Source organism: Anabrus simplex, chromosome X (genome assembly GCF_040414725.1).
Source record: "Anabrus simplex isolate iqAnaSimp1 chromosome X, ASM4041472v1, whole genome shotgun sequence".
Lineage (NCBI taxonomy): Eukaryota > Metazoa > Arthropoda > Insecta > Orthoptera > Tettigoniidae > Anabrus > Anabrus simplex.
Window position 1 is genome coordinate 176735198 of NC_090279.1, and position 18686 is coordinate 176753883.

Consider the following 18686-nt stretch of genomic DNA (forward strand, 5'->3'; position numbering starts at 1 on the left):
AACAATAATTGACCTGTTTTGTTTATATTCTTCTGGTATTCGTGTTTACGTGTAGTTACCCTGGAGGAGTGCTCTTTCTGTATCTAATGTAATTAAATAGTTATACCTGGTAATTAATAATAATAATGTTATTTGCTTTACGTCCCACTAACTACTTTTACGGTCTTCGGAGACGCCGAGGTGCCGGAATTTAGTCCCGCAGGAGTTCTTTTACGTGCCAGTAAATCTACCGACACGAGGCTGTCGTATTTGAGCACCTTCAAATACCACCGGATTGAGCCAGGATCGAACCTGCCAAGTTGGGGTTTGAAGGCCAGCGCCTTAACCGTCTGAGTCACTAAGCCCGGCGACCTGGTAATTAATCGAGAAAATTCCAATAAAGGAAGGTCAAGCTATTCCTAATTCACTAGATGTAAACAAACAGTATTCTGTGTTTGTGTGTGTGTGTGTGTGTGTGTGTGTGAGAGAGAGAGAGAGAGAGAGTTACTCAGGGCTCAGTTGTTGGCCCCCCACTTTCTCGCTCCTCTTCCACTACTACACAGCCCACCTGGTCTACCTTGACAGACAATGCAGAGTTAGTTCGAATTGGGATATCGACCCATGCATGCGCTCTGTTTTAACTGAAGGTATTCTATTCATATTCTGCAGGTAAGCCAAATCTTCTAATGAGTAATTTTACACTGTTTTCTCTTAAAAGTGCAAGCGTGCCATTATGAACTGATCATCCTCATTCTTAAGCCATAATTACGGTAGGTTCAACTCCGGAATTTGTCTGGTGTGGAAATGAAAAACCATAGGAACAACAACAACAACAACAACAACAAGTTTTGGTAGATTCTTTGTGTCAGCATTGTGCCGTTGCTGGCAGGACCTAGTGTTTACAGTGCATTATACCTTCTGGTATAGGCTAGAGCAATTTTGTTACTTTCATTGATCTGTTTCTGTCTTATCCTTGGCTTTGACAATATGAAAGTGACTGAGGTATGAACGGTGCTAGTAATGCCATTCCTTATGCAGCCAGTTCTTGCTATGAATGGTGTGAAAATGTTGCTCATAGGGTCGGTTGGTGCATGTATTTCAGTGGGCTTGCCAGACTGATATGTAATAGCAACTTCTGGCTCGGTGAGGAAAGCAACGGGAAGATACCTCTTTCCTCATTTCTCGAATATGCCTCTTTAGTGATGCCTAGGCCATCTATGACAGCTAATGGTGGGACTGTTGAGGATCCAACTAGCCTTAGGGTCGAGGACTAAACATACATACAATGTGGTTTTAGAATTCGTTTCTTCAGCTATTTAGTCAGCAATTCGGGAGATAGTATGTTCGAACCCCACTGTCGGCAGCCCTGAAAATGGTTTTCCGTGGTTTCCCATGTTCACACCAGGCAAATGCTGGGGCTGTACCTTAGTTAAGGCCACGGCCGCCTCCTTCTCACTCCTATCCCTTCCCTGTCCCATCGTCGCCAAAAGACCTATCTGTGTCGGTGCGACGTAAAGCAACTAGCAAAAAAAAAATAATAATAATAATAATCAGCTACATCGATGGACACGGAAGAAACCCGTTATATTCACAAGTAAATAATTGTCTACGATCATCATGATAGGAAAACCACCTTCAGATCTGCCAATAGCGGGATTAGAACCCAGTCCTTTCGAATAGAAATTTACGGCAATACGACACCAAATATTTTAGGACTGATTAAAATTTGTATGGACCGGGCGAGTTGGCCGTGCGTGGAGAGGCGCGCGGCTGTGAGCTTGCATCCGAGAGATAGTAGGTCCGAATCCCACTATCGGCAGCCCTAAAGATGATTTTCCGTGGTTTCCCGTTTTCACACCAGGCAAGTGTTGGGGCTGTACCTTAATTAAAGCCACGGCCGCCTCCTTCTCACTCCTATCCCTTCCCTGTCCCATCGTCGCCAAAAGACCTATCTGTGTCGATGCGACGTAAAGCCCCTACCAAAAAAAAATTATGGAGGAAAAGAACTACGTCATGGGACTCCTCTTAATACTTATCGCAGGGTATTTCTTGTTGCTTAATAGTTTAACTTCATCATCTTCTTCTTCTTAATCCGTTTATCCTCCAGGGTTGGTTTTTCCCTCGAACTCAGCGAGGGATCCCACTTCTACCGCCTCAAGGGCAGTGTCCTGGAGTGTGAGACATTGGATCGGAGATACAACGGGAGAGAATGACCAGTACCTCGCCCAGGTGGTCTCACCTGCTATGCTGAACAGGGGCCTTGGTGAGGGATGGGAAGATTAGAAGGGACAGACAGGGAACAGGCAAGGAAGCGGCCGTGGCTTTCAGTTAGGTACCATCCCGGCATTTGCCTGGAGGAGAAGTGGGAAACCACGGAAAATCACTTCCAGGATGGCTGAGGAGGGAATCGAATCCACCTCTACTCATTTGACCTCCCGAGGCTGAGTGGACCCCGTTCCAGCCCCCGTGCCACTTTTCAAATTTCGTGGCAGAGCCGGAAATCGAACACGGACCTCCAGGGGTGGCAGCTAATCACACTAATCACTACACCACAGAGGCGGACTAATCGTTTAACTTCGCTCTAAAAAATGTTTCGATTTTCAGGAACGATGTGAACTGACTGGATTCACAATGGGAAATCACGGGAACCAATATTCAAGGCTGCTTATGTTTGAGTTCGAACCAACAATCCCTCAATGCAGCACGAAATAAAATCTTTCAAAGACGATTACTATTTCAACGAGAATCACGCCAACGCTATCAGACCCAATTAAAACTTCTAACTTTGCTAATAATTTAACGGTATAAAACCACATTTAGATTTTTGGCAGCCATTGGGCAGGGAAGGAGCTTGGACTGTGATGGCATAGCCCTCAAATTTGGGAAACCAGAGAAAGCTACCATTGTCGACTGCCAATAAGCAGTTTCGAATCCTCAACGCAGTATGGTTAAAGCTAAACGACCTGATTTTCCTAATCAAATTCCTTGGATTTATTATTATTATTATTATTATTATTATTATTATTATTATTATTATTATTATTATTATTATTATTATTATTATTATTATTATTATTATTATTATTATTTGTGAAGCCTGCTAGGGACCAGGTGCCACTTTCAATTCATCCTTCCTTGTTATATCCTCTTACGTTCTTTTCAGTATTCCTTCATCTTACCACTATGCTTTATTCTGCTTTCCTCCGACGACTTTGGGCCGGATTTCCCTTTCATTCTTTCTTGGAATCCTTCCATTCTTATTTTCTTAAATCTATGTTTCCATAGTTTCCTTTTTTCTGTTAATTTCTTTCTATCTAAATATTTGTTGTCCTCTTGAATCCAGCACGTTGTTGACGCGTTCGCACAAACGTACTTGAAAATCTGCTTTTTAATCTGTTATTAACCATTCTCTAGATATGTCCAAAAAATGCTTATAATAATGTTATTAAAAGGCTACGTTAGAAATGTACTCGATGGATGAAGCTGTAAGCATAAACCGGCTTCGGTGGTGGGGTAATGTCGGTGGAGTGGAGGAGTGGAGGTTACCTAAGCTCTGTCATGGAGGGTAAGAGAAGCTGAGGGAGACCAAGACGACGATGGTTTGACTGATTTTCTGAAGAATTGAAGATAAGAGGTATGGAAACAAACGAGGTCACAGAACTAGTTACAAATAGAGGATTGTGGGGACGTTTAGTAAATTCACAGAAGCTTGCAGACTGAACGTTGAAAGGCGTAACGGTCTATAATGAAGATGCATGTTTGTACAGAAATAGATTAGGATACAAACTAGGAGTTGTCGTCTAGGCGCTCTTCAGTAATGCAGCGAAAGTAACATAACTTCTAGGGGTTCTAATAGGCTGAGCGCCTGATGTTTATGCAAATCATATAGCAGACCTGTTCTTCAGGCTATAGAATACTTGTTACTTGCTCCAGTACGTTTGCATTCTAACCTGGAAGTACCTAAATATCCTCGCTTTTATTATTATTATCATTATATTATTATTATTATTATTATTATTATTATTATTATTATTATTATTATTATTATTATTATTATTATTATTATTAAATTCGATTAGGCCGTCTGAAACAGTTTCCATCTTCTTGTCTTCCCAAAACTTCGTCATCCTTTCTCGGTGATGGTGTATTCTTTCTTCCGTCCGTTTACTGCCTGATTTCTTCTTGGATGTCTCCAGAAATGTGCCATCAAATATTGCTTCTATTTGCAATTCTTTCTTTTTTATTAATGTTTAGTTCCAAATATTCTTTGGCTTATTTAAAAAATGCTGAGTTTATTAACTGCATTTGAAAATCCACAGCCTGATTCCAATCATTCGAACGAGTCAGGAATGGAATGAATGAAGCCCCATCTAGCGGCGAGGATAGGAACTGTACCGGCTACCGAAGCCTGTCGCACTCCTCTGGAGCAATGTTTAATGACTGGCAGATGAAATGATATTGGACAGTGTTGTTGAAATGAAAGATGACAGGGAAAACCGGAGTACCCACCTCCACTTCGTCCAGTACAAATCTTATATGTAGTGACCAGTATTTGAACCATGGGACCCAGCGGTGAGCCACGGAGGCTCTTATTAATTGCATAGTCTTCAAAAATTGGTTTTGTTAATCTGTCTTTGTCCATTATGTGGAGCTGTACGAGGAATTAAAAACGTTATCACGACTTCTTCCGCTTCTTTTTATTTTCTTCCTATACAAATATAACACTCGTCACGATATCCCATGAACTATCAAACCGACGAGAGAAATGAGGCATAGAAGTTCCTCCCAAAATAGACTCGGATTTATGAACTGTAAAACTCCGCCTTGCGTTGGGTGGCAGACGATTAGGGCGCCCCAAATGCCTAGGGATTTTCTAGAAGGTTAATATGGATTGTTTCGGTTCGATAAGTTTTACCGCTTTCTGGAATTTATATCTGTTGCTTTGCGATTTTTTTGTCTCTAATTGCTTGTAAGTGAAGGGATATGATACTAGCCCAGCAGTGACGGATAAAATATTTGTGGTCGTTAACTAAGCAACATCATTATCATAAAGCCTACAGGTGAGAAATTAATTTGAACAGCTAATGACCCCGTCTGGATACCCCAGAGGAGCGTGTGTGTAGAGGAGTGAAACATGGGATTCCTCCTCAAGGTCATAAATGTTTGGAATGGTTTCCCAATTCCTATTAAAGACAAATAGAAAGATTTCTCAAAGTTAACATTTCTTCCTTCCCGAGACAACTTACACATTGTTTATAGACTGTTATGTCAGTCAATTTTCACTTTGCAAGTGTCTATGAATGAATTAAGCGGGTGTATAATTCGTTGTGGTCTTATCCACTTGTATCTCATTAGACAAAAGAGTACTTGAAAAGAAGGCTAAATTCCTAGAAAATAGAACTGTGAGAATCTAATTCTGTAACGGTTAAGAAGGAGTCCCGCAAGGAAGTGTTATTGGACCTTTAGTTTTGCACATGTATATAAATGATATACTAAAGTACTGGAATCTCAGAAAGGCTTTCTTCGGATAATATTATACTGTATAGAGTAGGAAATAATTTACAGGACTGTGAGGCGAATAAAAGGGGCTGTTAACTAGGGAGCATGGGTTGATGACCACGGGGTGCTTAGCACAGTTCTGGCATTGCTTCCACCTACTTCAGATAAATAAATAAATAAATAAATAAATAAATAAATAAATAAATAAATAAATAAATAAATAAATAAATAAATAAATAAATAAATAATTTGTATGCCAGACTCCTCACTTTCGTCCATCCCATCCGACCTCCCTTGGTTAACTCTTCTTCTTTTCCGACCCGGAGGATATGTTATTAGGTTCCGAGGCCTAGGGAGTCTTTCATTTTCAAGTCCTTCGTTTTTTTTTCGTCCTTCCTTTTGCCGATGAAATGAAATGGCGTACGGCTTTTAGTGCCGGGAGTGTCCAAGGACATGTTCGGCTCACCAGGCGCAGGTCTTTTGATTTGACGCCTGTAGGCAAACTGCGCGTCGTGATGAGGATAAAATGTTGATGAAGACTTATTTTTGCTAATTGCTTTACGTCGCACCGACACAGATAAGTCTTATGTCGACGATGGGGTAGGAAAGGGCTAGGAGTTGGAAGGAAGCGGCCGTGGCCTTAATTAAGGTACAGCCCCAGCATTTCCTTGGTGTGAAAATGGGAAACCACGAAAAACCATCTTCAAGGCTGCCGACAGTGGGATTCGAACCCACCTACCTCTTATCAATTGCATAGTGTTCAAAAATTGGTTTTGTTAACCTGACTTTGTCTTTTTATTTATTTATTTATTTATTTATTTATTTATTTATTTATTTATTTATTTATTAATTTTTTTTAAATGGGTATGATGAAGACGACACAAACACCCTGCCCCCGTGCCAGCGGAATTAACCAATGATGGTTAAATTTCCCGACACTGCCGGGAATCGAACCCGGCCAAAGGCCAGCACGCTAACCATTTAGCCATGGAGCCGTACAATTTCTTCCCTCTGATTAGTGTTAGTAGAGGAAGGATTCCCAGTTAAAACACTAATCAGCACCAACAGCACCTAGACCTCGCGAACATAACATCGTCGGGGTAAGAAAAGAACAAGAGTTAACCAAGGATGGTTGGATAGGAAAGACGGAGGGGTGATGCCAGACTCAGCTAAGGGACCCGTATTCGGCAACTCATGCTCCCAAACTGAAAGAACCTGACTCCTCTTTTAGTCACCTTTTACTACAGACATGGGATACAGTGGATGTATTCTATAGTCCTCACCCTCAGGGGTGTCTATCCTGATAACAGCTGAGATCCAATGAGGATACGGCATAAGAAGAAGAAGGCAAAATTCTCCGGCCGGTTGGCACCCTCTAAACCAGAAGCGGCTTTTATATTTTTAATGTTGAAAACACTCCTTAGAAGACAAATTCTGGGTGACGATACTACGAAAAACGTAAAATTAAGTAATTTCCTCAATTGTGCCGAAAGTTGAAGGGCTAAAGGCCCTGGAAAGTTTTCAAATTGTGAGTCTTGGATAGCTCTATCAAAGTAAAAAGTATAATTAGAAAATCACTTCCGGCCTAATACGGTTCCGTAAGGTAAGGTAAGGGTGTATTCTGCCCGAAGGCAGGTCCGAACCTCCGCAGAGGTGTGCCTGAGCCGGAGTTTACGTACGGTAGGGTGGCCAGTTCCTCTCCGCTCCTCCATTCCCTTACCCCCCCCCCACCCAACAGCGCGTGGAAACCCATCTAAATCTTGACCACGCCCAATGTTGCTTAACTTCGGAGATCTCACGGGATCCGGTGTTTCAACTCGGCTACGGCCCTTACGGTCCCGTAAAAACAGCCTAAAATCGCTTTGTTTCGTTACTCGTTTTCCTTCTGATTCAAATCCCAGCCAAATTAACTTATTTACAGAATTCCTTCTGTAATGTGAACCTTGGTTCAATACCCTCTGGTGCTTTTTGAATTTTTGAAAAATTGCCACACCGAATGCAGCCTCCATGGCTCAGGCGGCAGCGCGCCAACCTGTCACCGCTGCGTTCCGTGGTTCAAATCCCGGACACTCCATGTGAGATTTGTGCTGGACAAAGCGGAGTTGGGATGAGTTTTTCTCCGGAAACTCCGGTTTTCCCTGTCATATTTCAATACAGCAACACACTCCAATGTCATTTCATTTCATCTGTCATTCATTAATCACTGCCCCAGAGGAGTGCGACAGGCTTCGGCAGCCGGCACAATTCCTATCCTCCCCGCTAGATGGGGCTTCATTCATTCCATTCCTGACCTGGTCATTGGAAACAGGCTGTGCATTTTCATTTTCCACGCCGAATGCATTTATAAGAGCTTAAGTGAAACTCTGCACTGACTCATATTAGCGCTCGTAGTGGTGCTTAAGTGAAACAGTGGATTGACTCACATCAGCGCTCGTAGTGGTAGAAAAAGGCAAGCTGCTAATCTAATTGACCAGATAACGATGATTAAGAAAATTATTGTAATTTTTAGGAATAAATAAAGAATATATTCTCATACTTTATTATATTTCATTTACGTAAAATTCGTAGCTCATATCTCTAGGATATTTTCAGCTTTAAGTTGCTTGCTTGAAGGGCTAGAAAAGGTTATTTATTTATTTATTTATTTATTTATTTATTTATTTATTTATTTATTTATTTATTTATTTATTTATTTATTTATTTATTTATTTATTTATTTATTTTAGTTATGTTTTTAATTTGTTAAATAGGTATTGTGGTGACAATGGGATAGAAAGGGCTAGGGATGGGAAGAAAGTGACTGTGGCCTTAATTAAGGGACAGTCCCAGCGGTTGCCTGGTGTGAAAATCGGAAGCCACGTAAAACCACCTTCAGGGTTCGAACCCACTATCTCCCGAATCAAAGCTGAGAGCTACGTGGCGGAAGCCACTACGCAACTCATGGAGCCTACTCTTCTTATGTGTTCTTCAATATCTTTTACGCGTTGGATACCGTTCGGCATAGCCTGTTGTCTTCCCGTGATAAATCTCTTTCCTCATTGTAACCCTTTACTCCGGCGTCTAGTACTGCAGTTGAATGGACTAGACATCATTTATTGCCATCATTATCGTCATCATAAGGGCCTCTGTAGGGAGTGTCCATGCTAGTGATACTTCCGGACTCCATAACGATACGTTACTTCATTATGATATCCGGTCGCGTACACGTCAATACAAGACACCGTGTAAGGGATGTACAGCCACTGTAGTGACAGTAGGCCGACCAGATCTTTAAAAAAGTATATGTCTTCAAGTGCTAACCACATTTAGAGCCCTGCGCGGATAGACAAAATAATATCCGCATCCGATCCGCATCATCCGCATCCGCGAATAGTTATCCGCATCGGCGAATAGTTATCCGCATCCGCGAATTTTTATCCGCGGATATTGTAAATATTTAACTACAGAATATTACACCCAAGGTATTGAAACGGATAGAGCTGTTAACATGATATAATAGGCCTGACAACTGGAAACACAACCCCTACAGTCACAGCTTTATGAGAGATTTTCTCTTGCGACAACTATAGACGTATTGACCTTAGTTCGTTCATTCCATTAATTGTGGGGGGGAGTCAGGTAGGCTCAGATAAGATTTACGGCTTTATGGTCTCAAGGTTCTTTATATATCATCTTTCTCCCATACCACTGTCAAGGGTCGCCTAACCACAAGCCAAAATATGGGTATACCTGAGTGAAAATCAACAAACATCATTATTTAGAAATCATCAACAAAATTATTCGCACTGCCGTACAGTTTGTATTCGCCAAGACACTAAATCCGCAGATATCCTAATCCGTGCAGGGCTCTAACCATAACCTCACCCCAGGAGTAGGAGTAGCGGTTGTGATCAACTCCAATAAGACCTGGACAATGTTGTGAGAATATGTTATGTTGATAAACGGGGTTAAGTCAGGTTGTGAGTTTCACAAATAGGAAAAGTCTTCTCAGTTTTAATTACTGCGTTGTCAGGGTGAAAGTTCCTTCTGAGGACCACTGTAAGTATCTAGGTGTTAATATGAGGAAAGATCTTTCTTAATCACATAAATGGGATTGTAAATAAAGGATACAGACCTCTGCACATGGTTGTGAGGGTATTTAGGAGTTGTAGTAAGGATGTAGTCCGCCTCTGTGGTGTAGTGGTAAGTATGATTAGCTGCCATCCCTAGAAGCCCGGGTTCGATTACCGGCTCTGCCACGAAATTCGAAAAGTGGTTCGAGAGCTGGAACGGGGTCTACTCAGCCTCAGGAGGTCAACTGAGTAGAGGGTGGTTCGATTCCCACCTCAGCCATCCTCGAAGTAGTTTCCCCTTTTCAGCCACTTCTCCTCCAGGCAAATGCCAGCCACTATGGTACCTATTAAGGCCACGGCCGCTTCCTTCCTTCTTACTTGTCTTTCCCTTCCAATCCTCCCGCCCTCCACCCCCCCCCGACCCTCCGCCAAGACCCCTGTTCAGTATAACAGGTGAGGACACCTGGGAGAGGTACTGGTCCTCCCCACCATTTGTATCCCCGACCAAATATCTCAAGCTCCAGGACACTGCCCTTGAGGCAGTAGTGGTGGAATCTCTCGCTGAGTCCGAGGGAAAAACCAACCCTGGACGGTAAACAGATTGAGAAAGAAAGAAAGACAGAAAGAAAGAAAGAAAGAAAGAAAGAAAGAAAGAAAGAAAGAAAGAAATAAGACATTTCATTTTCCTACAAATCCACTTGGTATTTACCTATTTGTGCTATCTTATCTTCAATTAATGTCAACTTTCTTCCTTAATTTCTTCGTATGTGCTAATCCCGAAACCTGGGCACTTCTTCCTTTGAAGACATTTTGCAAGCTGTTCCAATGTGTAACATTTTGGCCCCCGAAAGTGGTCGAAATATGGACGCAATTTTAATAACGTGGTAGACCTTCGTTTCGAGTAACTGGTGGCTAATTTTTTACTCGTATCACGAAACAGCACAATTGCCGCTCAAATTTTTGAGATCTACAACTTTGGTCCAATGATATTTTGTTATGGCTCGAACCCTTATACGTTAGATATTGCTATATTTCTCGATTATAATCAAAACTCCCCAACGGGCACCTTAGATCGGAAACAAGGTATGGGGACCTCCCCGTGGTGTTTCTCGGATAGCACTAAGAAACATGAAGTTTAAGATTACCTTACTCACTGTCCGACTCGGCTGAATGGTCAGCGTATTGCCCTACGGTTCAGAGGGTCCCTGGTTCGATTCCCGGCCGGGTCTGGGATTTTAACCTTCATTGGTTAATTCCAATGGCCCGGGGGCTGGGTGTTTGTGCTGTCCCCAACATCCCTGCAACTCACACACCACACATAACACTATCCTCCACGACATTAACACGCAGTTACCTACACATGGCAGATGCCGCCCACCCTCATCGGAGGGTCTGCCTTACAAGGGCTCACTCGGTTAGAAATAGCCACACGAAATTATTATCTTACTCACTGCCTGTACAGTAATTTACGTACGTATCCGTATACCTTCATCTTTATCTCATTATTCTCACTTATTTTATTTAATAATTTTCTAGGATTGTTCCCTTATATTTTCACAAGTTCTAGCCATTTAGTATTAACATTCACATTATCACTACCCTTATGATTATCTTTCATATTATATGGGTGGATCAATCATACAACTCATATATTTGCCCATATAATCCCTCAAGGAACTCCCCCAGTCCTTATACCTTTTATAGTTTGTATTGAAACTATTAGAAACTGAACTGGCGAAGCACGTGTATATTTGTTAGTTATTTAATAAAAATGTCCGCCTATGTAGTGTAGTGTGATTAGCTAACACCCCCGTAGTCCCGTGTTCGATTCCAGGTTCTGCTACGAAATTTGGAAGGTGGTTCGAAGACTTGAACGGGGTCCACTCAGCCTACTCAACTGAGTAGAGGGGGTTCGATTCCCTCCTCAGCAATCTTCGATGTGGTTCTCTATGGTTTCCCACTTCTCCTTCAGGCAAGTGCTAGGATGGTACCTAGCTTGAGGCCACTGCCGCTTCTTCCCTCTTCCTTGTCTATCTTTTCAGATCTCCCCATCCCCAGCTAGGTCTCTGACCAGCATAGAAGGTGAGGACGCCTGGGGGAGGTACTGGTCTTCCAATCCAGTTGTATCCGCCGACCCAATATATCACGCTCCAAGACACTGCGCTTGAGTCAGTAGAAGGGGGGCGTTTAGTACCGAATTGATCAGACGGGCAAAACATTCGGAAGATGTTTTTCTTTTATGAGGAAAGGTGGCGGTTGAATTGGTCCGACGGGTACTTGGCAGGTAGAGGCAGGAATTCCCGAATAGGTTACTACTACCGAATTTCTCTAGACTCAGCGTCAGTTCTCATACAGTTTCAGTGCAGTGTTGTACTAGCAGAAGTGTAAAATGTTTTCCATGTTAAGTGAGAGGGGCTTTAAGTTAGTAGTTCTTGAGGGATTTACGTAGGTCGAGTCATAAGCCATGGTAACTATATTTTTTTCTCGTGAACAGGAGAAAACACGGAAAATCTAAGATATGCATTTGGAAACGTACGGTATGAACTTGCGTATGATGCCACTAAATGGTGTATGTAAACAACAGTGTGGGTCTAAACATGCCCCCAAGTTCAGTGTGTGAGTGAAAGCGTCACAAAATGGAAGTCACCAAGCAGGAGCAACGATCGTATATTACAATAGCAGTTCTCCGCGGCAGAAATGCTCGCCAATGCCATGCAGAGCTGCGGGAAGCATTAGGTGTGCATGCCATGCCCTATGGAACAGTGGCGAGGTAGGTGGCGAGGTGAGGACATCGTAACAGCATTTCGCAGAGAGGTGTCACACGTTAGCGATACACAAGCAGCGAATGGTATTCAGCGCCTGCCCCACGCTGGCAACGCACAGTGGAAACCCTGGGTTATTATTTCGAAGGTCTGTAACCAGTGGAGACCTGTCCTTTGTACGTAGTCTTGTGTATTTGCTGTCTGTACCATAATAAAACAATGTTTATCAATGGCCTGTGTTCTGTCACTTTCCTACGAGAATCTTCTGAAGTCAGAATTTGTCTTCAGGCACTATGCATAAGTACACGCCCTATATTTCCAAATGCATATCTTAGATTTTCCGTGTTGTCTCCTGATCGCGAGAAAAAAATAGTTGCCATGACTTATGACTCGACCCTCGTAAATATTCAAAAGGTGACAAGACACAATGGGGTGAAAAGTGGCGATTCTAACCTAACCTAACCTAACCTAACCTAACCTAACCTGAACCAAACCAAACCAAACCCCATGGTACTACAGCCCTTGAAGGGCCTTGGCCTACCAAGCGACCGCTGTTCAGCCCGAAGGCCTGCAGATTACGAGGTGTCGTGTGGTCAGCACGATGAATCTTCTCGGCCGTTATTCTTGGCTTTCTAGACCGGGGTCGCTATCTCACCGTCAGATAGCTCCTCAATTCTAATCACGTAGGCTGAGTGGACCTCGAACCAGCCCTCAGGTCCAGGTAAAAATCCCTGACCTGACCGGGAATCGAACCCGGGACGTCCGGGTAAGAGGCAGACACGCTACCCCTACACCACGGGGCCGGCCTAACCTAACCTGACCTAACCTAAAGGCCACTACATATCTTTAATATATTTTCCCGTGGCATTTTAATGGGACAGTTGGTATAATAGAGAGCGGGCGATAAGACTTCTTCGATCCTTGGTTTTGATATTTTAGCGTCGGACCAGTTCGACCGCACTAATTGGTTGATCTCCAAATTCTCATAACCATCGGACCAATTCGACAACACCCATCCGTCGCTAACTCCGAGGGAAAATCCAAACCTGGAGGGTAAACTGATTAAGAAAGGAAGGTTTAATAAAAACATCTATAGGTTACGCAGTCGATTTCAATGGTCAATTATGATGGAATATATGACGTGCAAACATCATGATAACCGGGAGAGTTGGCCGTGCGGTTAAGGGCGCGCAGCTGTGAGCTGGCATCCCGGAGATAGTGGGTTCGATCTCCACTGTCGGCATTCCTGAAGATGGTTTTCCGTGGTTTCCCATTTTCACACCAGGAAAATCTGGGGCTGTACCTTAATTAAGGCCACGGCCGATTCCTTCCTAATCTTCGGCCTTTCCTATCCCGTCGTCGCCATAAGACCTATCTGTGTCGGTGCGACGTAAAGCAAATTGTAAAAAAAAAATTAAAAAATCATGGTACACGATAAATAGCAGAGACAATATATGAACTGTAGAGTCTTGGACATCCCTCTCTCCTAACCTTGTACTATGACCGCAAAGATTTTGTCTGTCGAAAAGCAAGCTCATAGGTGGGAGACCAATAATTATGAAAACTGGTTCCTTGCTAAGGTGTCCTTGATACTTTCTTACTGCCCATGAAACTTGTTGCGACATCTTGTCTGGGGTCGCGAAGTGTACTGGATAGCACGTCATAATAAAATAATAATAATAATAATACACCCTCACGTGTCCGAGTGGTTGGATGAATGGTCAGCGTATTGCTCTTACGTTCAGAGGGTCCCAAGTTCAATTTCCGGCCAGATCGTGGATTTTAATGACTTCTGATTTATTCTTTTAGCTTGGGGGTTGGGTGTTTGTGTTTGTCCCAACTCTTTCCTCTTCATATTCACACAACACAACACACTGTATGATGATATAGTGATGATTAAAGCCCGGACTTTTATGCAGTAACAGGTTAGATTGCAAACAAATTTGGTCAGTAGGAAGTGTCAGCCACCCGCTCTTCCATAATGTAGCAAGAATAACATAAATTACAGGGGTTCTCGTTGGCCGTGCCCCTAATGTTTATGCAAACCCCATAGCACAATCGTTGTGAAGGTGGACTATGCATGCTACTCACTTCAGAAAGTTTGCATTCTAAGCTATTAATGCATCAAAATCCGGGCTCTAGTGATGATGTACTTAGAATGTTAAACTAGTAGTATTTCTGGCACCGTAATATGTTTTTACATGGAATTTGTTGTTGTACTATTGTTGTAGTTGTTGTTGTTGTGTAATTATATTTTAAATTCACTGTAATTTCACACCACTGTAAGTGATCATTGACACCGGGATATTTCCCAATTGCGTTGTATTTGTTCGCAATAATAAACCACCACAAGAACAAGCAATAGAGATTACATCCCTCCATATAACATTTACGACAGGAGGGGCATCCTACCATAAAACAGGGCCAAATTGATATGTGTGATGCAGCTTGCACCCGCGACCGGTGTGAGAAAAACAGTAGTAGTATAAGAAGAACAGCTATATTTATCTGTCGGAAATGGATTGAATTAAACCAACCTCGACGGATAAATTCCGGACAGTCCACGGTGGTCTACGGAAAGAGGAACAGCTAGAGGAACGGACTGCCGCAGTCTCATTCCGAATCGCACCAAACGCCTTGACTCATCGTGCAACTGTCCTATACGGTAATGGATTCTCGCCACAGGCTTCACGTACTCCTTGATAACATTCTGATGCATTTGTGCCACGGGCAACCTCGATGTTAATCCACGAACGCTGATCACCTTTGAAAATATGCTTTAGAGCGGTGAAATCAACACTCTTCACTTCAACGCCACACAGCAACAACACTCCCAACTGGATGCCCGTCAAATGCACACTGCACATCGAAAACAGCGCCACCTGACAGCTCCCAAATCCTATCTGCGCATGACCGATCGCCTGCGATTTTTCTGGACTACGCTGCCAGTACTTTATACACAACCCTCGTATTTATTCCGAACAAATTACTTTTGTCACAAGTTCTTTATGCTCAACGATGCCGAAATATAATTATTATATGCCAGAAAACTGAATCTTAATGAGGCTCACTAGAGTTCAAGTTTCATTATGATGCAGGTTCTCCACCAATCAGAGTTCAGATTTTCATTATGATGCAGGTTCTCCACCAATCACAATTCAGATTTTCATTATGATACAATTGTTTGACCAATTAGGCAAGGATAGCTTCGCACCTGCGCTCAACGCACTAGCTTCGCACTTGTTTCCAAAATCAATCATGTCGGACACACATATTAACAATAATGCACCTTCTACTTCCAATATTCCACAACTACACGGCACATTCCCGAAAAATCATTTCACCAACTGTATAATAAAAAAAGGTGTATTTTAAATCAAGCTAAGTCATGATAACCTTCTATCAACGCTTTGAAAACATATGACATTGTCAAGGTCTCTGATCCACTCACGGAAAATCAATAAAACAGCGCATGCGCTCTGTTCAGTAAACTTAACTGTCAAGCGACATCTCGACAGAAATTTATGAATATTTAAATAAATACAGTTATAATTGTCGTCGAGCATAAACAGTCAAGTGCAAATTGCCTATAATGGCAATTAAGACACTCGTGTCTTAATTATTGATATTATATGCTTGTTGCACAATGTACTATTATATTAAACATACAATTCAGTATACAATCTTATTGCACTAATTCAATTAACTTCCTTATCAGTTCTTTTAACGTAATTCCACTACTCTGTATAATAAATTCATTATCAATCATTGAACTGACAAACAGAAAAAGTCCTTTCAGTTTTAATTACTGCGTTGATGGGGTGAAAGTTCCTGTTGGGGATCATTGTAAGTATCTAAGTGTTAATATAAGGAAAGACCTTCATTGGGGTAATCACACAAATGGGATTGTAAATAAAGGGTACAGATCTCTGCACATGGTTATGAGGGTGTTCAGGGGTTGTAGTAAGGATGTAAAGGAGAGGGCATATAAGTCTCTGGTAAGACCCCAACTAGAGTATGGTTCCAGTGTATGGGGGGCCCTCACCAAGATTACCTGATTCAAGAATTGGAAAAAAATCCAAAGAAAAGGAGCTCGATTTGTTCTGGGTGATTTCCGACAAAAGAGTAGCGTTACAAAAATGTTGCAAAGTTTGGGTTGGGAAGAACTGTGAGAAAGAAGAAGAGCTGCTCGACTAAGTGGTATGTTCCGAGCTGCCAGCGGAGAGATGGCGTGGAATGACATTAGTAGACGAATAAGTTTGAGTGGCGTTTATAAAAGTAGGAAAGATCACAATATGAAGATAAAGTTGGAATTCAAGAGGACAAACTGGGGCAAATATTCATTTATAAGAAGGGGAGTTAGGGATTGGAATAACTTACCAAGGGAGACGTTCAATAAATATCCAATTTCTTTGAAATAAAGTAAATCAATATTATAAAACAAACTAACAAACCAAAGATGTAAACCAGGTGACAAGATTAAAACTCTCGCCTATATCTCTAAAAACAAAACAAAAATATAGATTTCTTTGTCCATGATTATTCACACGGTGGGCATCAACGGATTCAGTGGAAATAAAACTGGGCAATCATGTTCTCTCGGCAGCCCTGAAGATGGTTTTCCGTGGTTTCCCATCTTCACAACAGGCAAATTAAGACCACGGCCACTTCCTTCCAACTCCTAGGCCTCTCGTATCACATCGTCGCCTTATGACCTATCTGTGTCGGTGCCACTAGCAAAAATGTCATTTGCTTTACGTTCCACTTACTACTTTAACGGTTTTCGGAGACGCCGAGGTGCCGGAATTTAGTACCGCAGGAGTTCTTTTACGTGCCAGTTAATCTACCGACACAAGGTTGAGGTATTTGAGCACCTTCAAATAGCACCGGACTGAGCCAGGATGGAACCTGCCAAGTTGGGTTCAGAAAGCCAGCGCCTCAATCGTCTGAGCCACTCAGTCTGACAAATCCTCAGTTCTAGCCCTTCAGGCAAGCAACCCAATCTTGAAAACATCCTAGTGATATGAACTACGAATTTTAAGTGAACAAAATATAATAAATTATCAGAATACATTCTTTATTTAATGCTAAAAATAGAATCGTTTTCTTAATTATCGTTATCCGGTCGATTAGATAAGCGGTTTTCCTTTTTTTATCACTACGAGTGCTGATGTGAGTCAATACAGAGTTTCACTTACGCCCTTATAACTACATTCTGTGTGGACATTTTTCAAAAAATAAAACAAATCCTGAGGGTATTGAACCAAGGAACACATTACAGAAAAAATTCTGTAAACAAGTTAATTTGGCTAGGATTTGAATCAAAAAGAGAACTGCATTTAGCCTGGAAGTGATTTTCGAAATTAGTTTTTTTAGTGTGATAAAGCTGTCCAAGACTCACAATTTATAACTTTTCCGGGCCTTTTAGCCCTTCAACTTTCGGCACAATTGAAGAAATTGCTTAATTGTACGTTTTTCGTAGTGTGGCATAACAGTCTCGAAGGGCCATGGCCTACCAAGCGACCGCTGCTCAGCCCGAAGGCCTGCAGATTACGAGGTGTCGTATGGTCCGAACGACGAATCCTCTCGGCCGTTATTCTTAGTTTTGTACACCGGGGCCGCTATCTCACCGTCAGAGAGTTCCTCAATTGTAATCACATAGGCTGAGTGGACTTCAAACCAGCCCTCAGATCCAGGTAAAATTCTCTGACCTAGCCGGGAATCGGGGCCTGCAGGCACGCTACCCCTACACCCCGGGGCCGGCTGACAAGGGCCATGAAGGGCGTGAAATTCAAAGACTCCGTACTCCTCGCAATCCTATTACCGTCGGGTTCTGAAGGGAATAAGAGTTAACCAAGGGAGGTTGTACAGGAAAAATCAAAGTGAGTAGACTGGTATACTTGGGGGAAAAACATGACGGCCTCAGTTCCTGGAAGCGAGCTGGAAGCCAGGAGTCAATCACACCCTGCACCTCCCCGTTGAATGTCTAATGGGGCTTATCGTTCAAATCTGTAGCTAGCTTCAGGTAGTTCCAGTCCTAATTTTTAGATGGCGCTGGAGGTCATTCACAACAAGTAGATAGTTGTAGGAATGTTCTGTAGATGGTAGGCTAGTAGGCATGAAAAGAGCGATTTTAATAATTAATGGCCGTTTGTCTCGTAGTAGCCGGCCCCGTGGTGTAGGGGTAGCGTGCCTGCCTCTTTCCGGAGGCCCCGGGTTCGATTCCCGGCCAGGTCAGGGATTTTTACCTGAACCTGAGGGCTGGTTGGAGGTCCACTCAGTCTACGTGATTAGAATTGAGGAGCTATTTGACGATGAGATGGCGGCCCCAGTCTAGAAAGCCAAGAATAACGGCCGAGAGGATTCGTCGTGCTGACCACACGACACCTCGTAA

The 18686-nt window shown here is 42.5% G+C and overlaps 1 protein-coding gene across 2 annotated transcripts in view; it reads left to right on the forward strand.

The window, feature by feature from the left end:
* Positions 1-574: 574 nt before the first annotated feature.
* LOC136885975 (alpha-tocopherol transfer protein-like) overlaps positions 575-18686 on the forward strand; it is a 74010-nt gene continuing 55898 nt past the window's right edge. For both annotated transcript variants that reach the window (XM_067158682.2, XM_067158684.2), the window contains exon 1: positions 575-648. The gene's annotated coding sequence lies outside the window, so the exon portion shown is untranslated. The remainder of the gene's footprint in view (positions 649-18686) is intronic.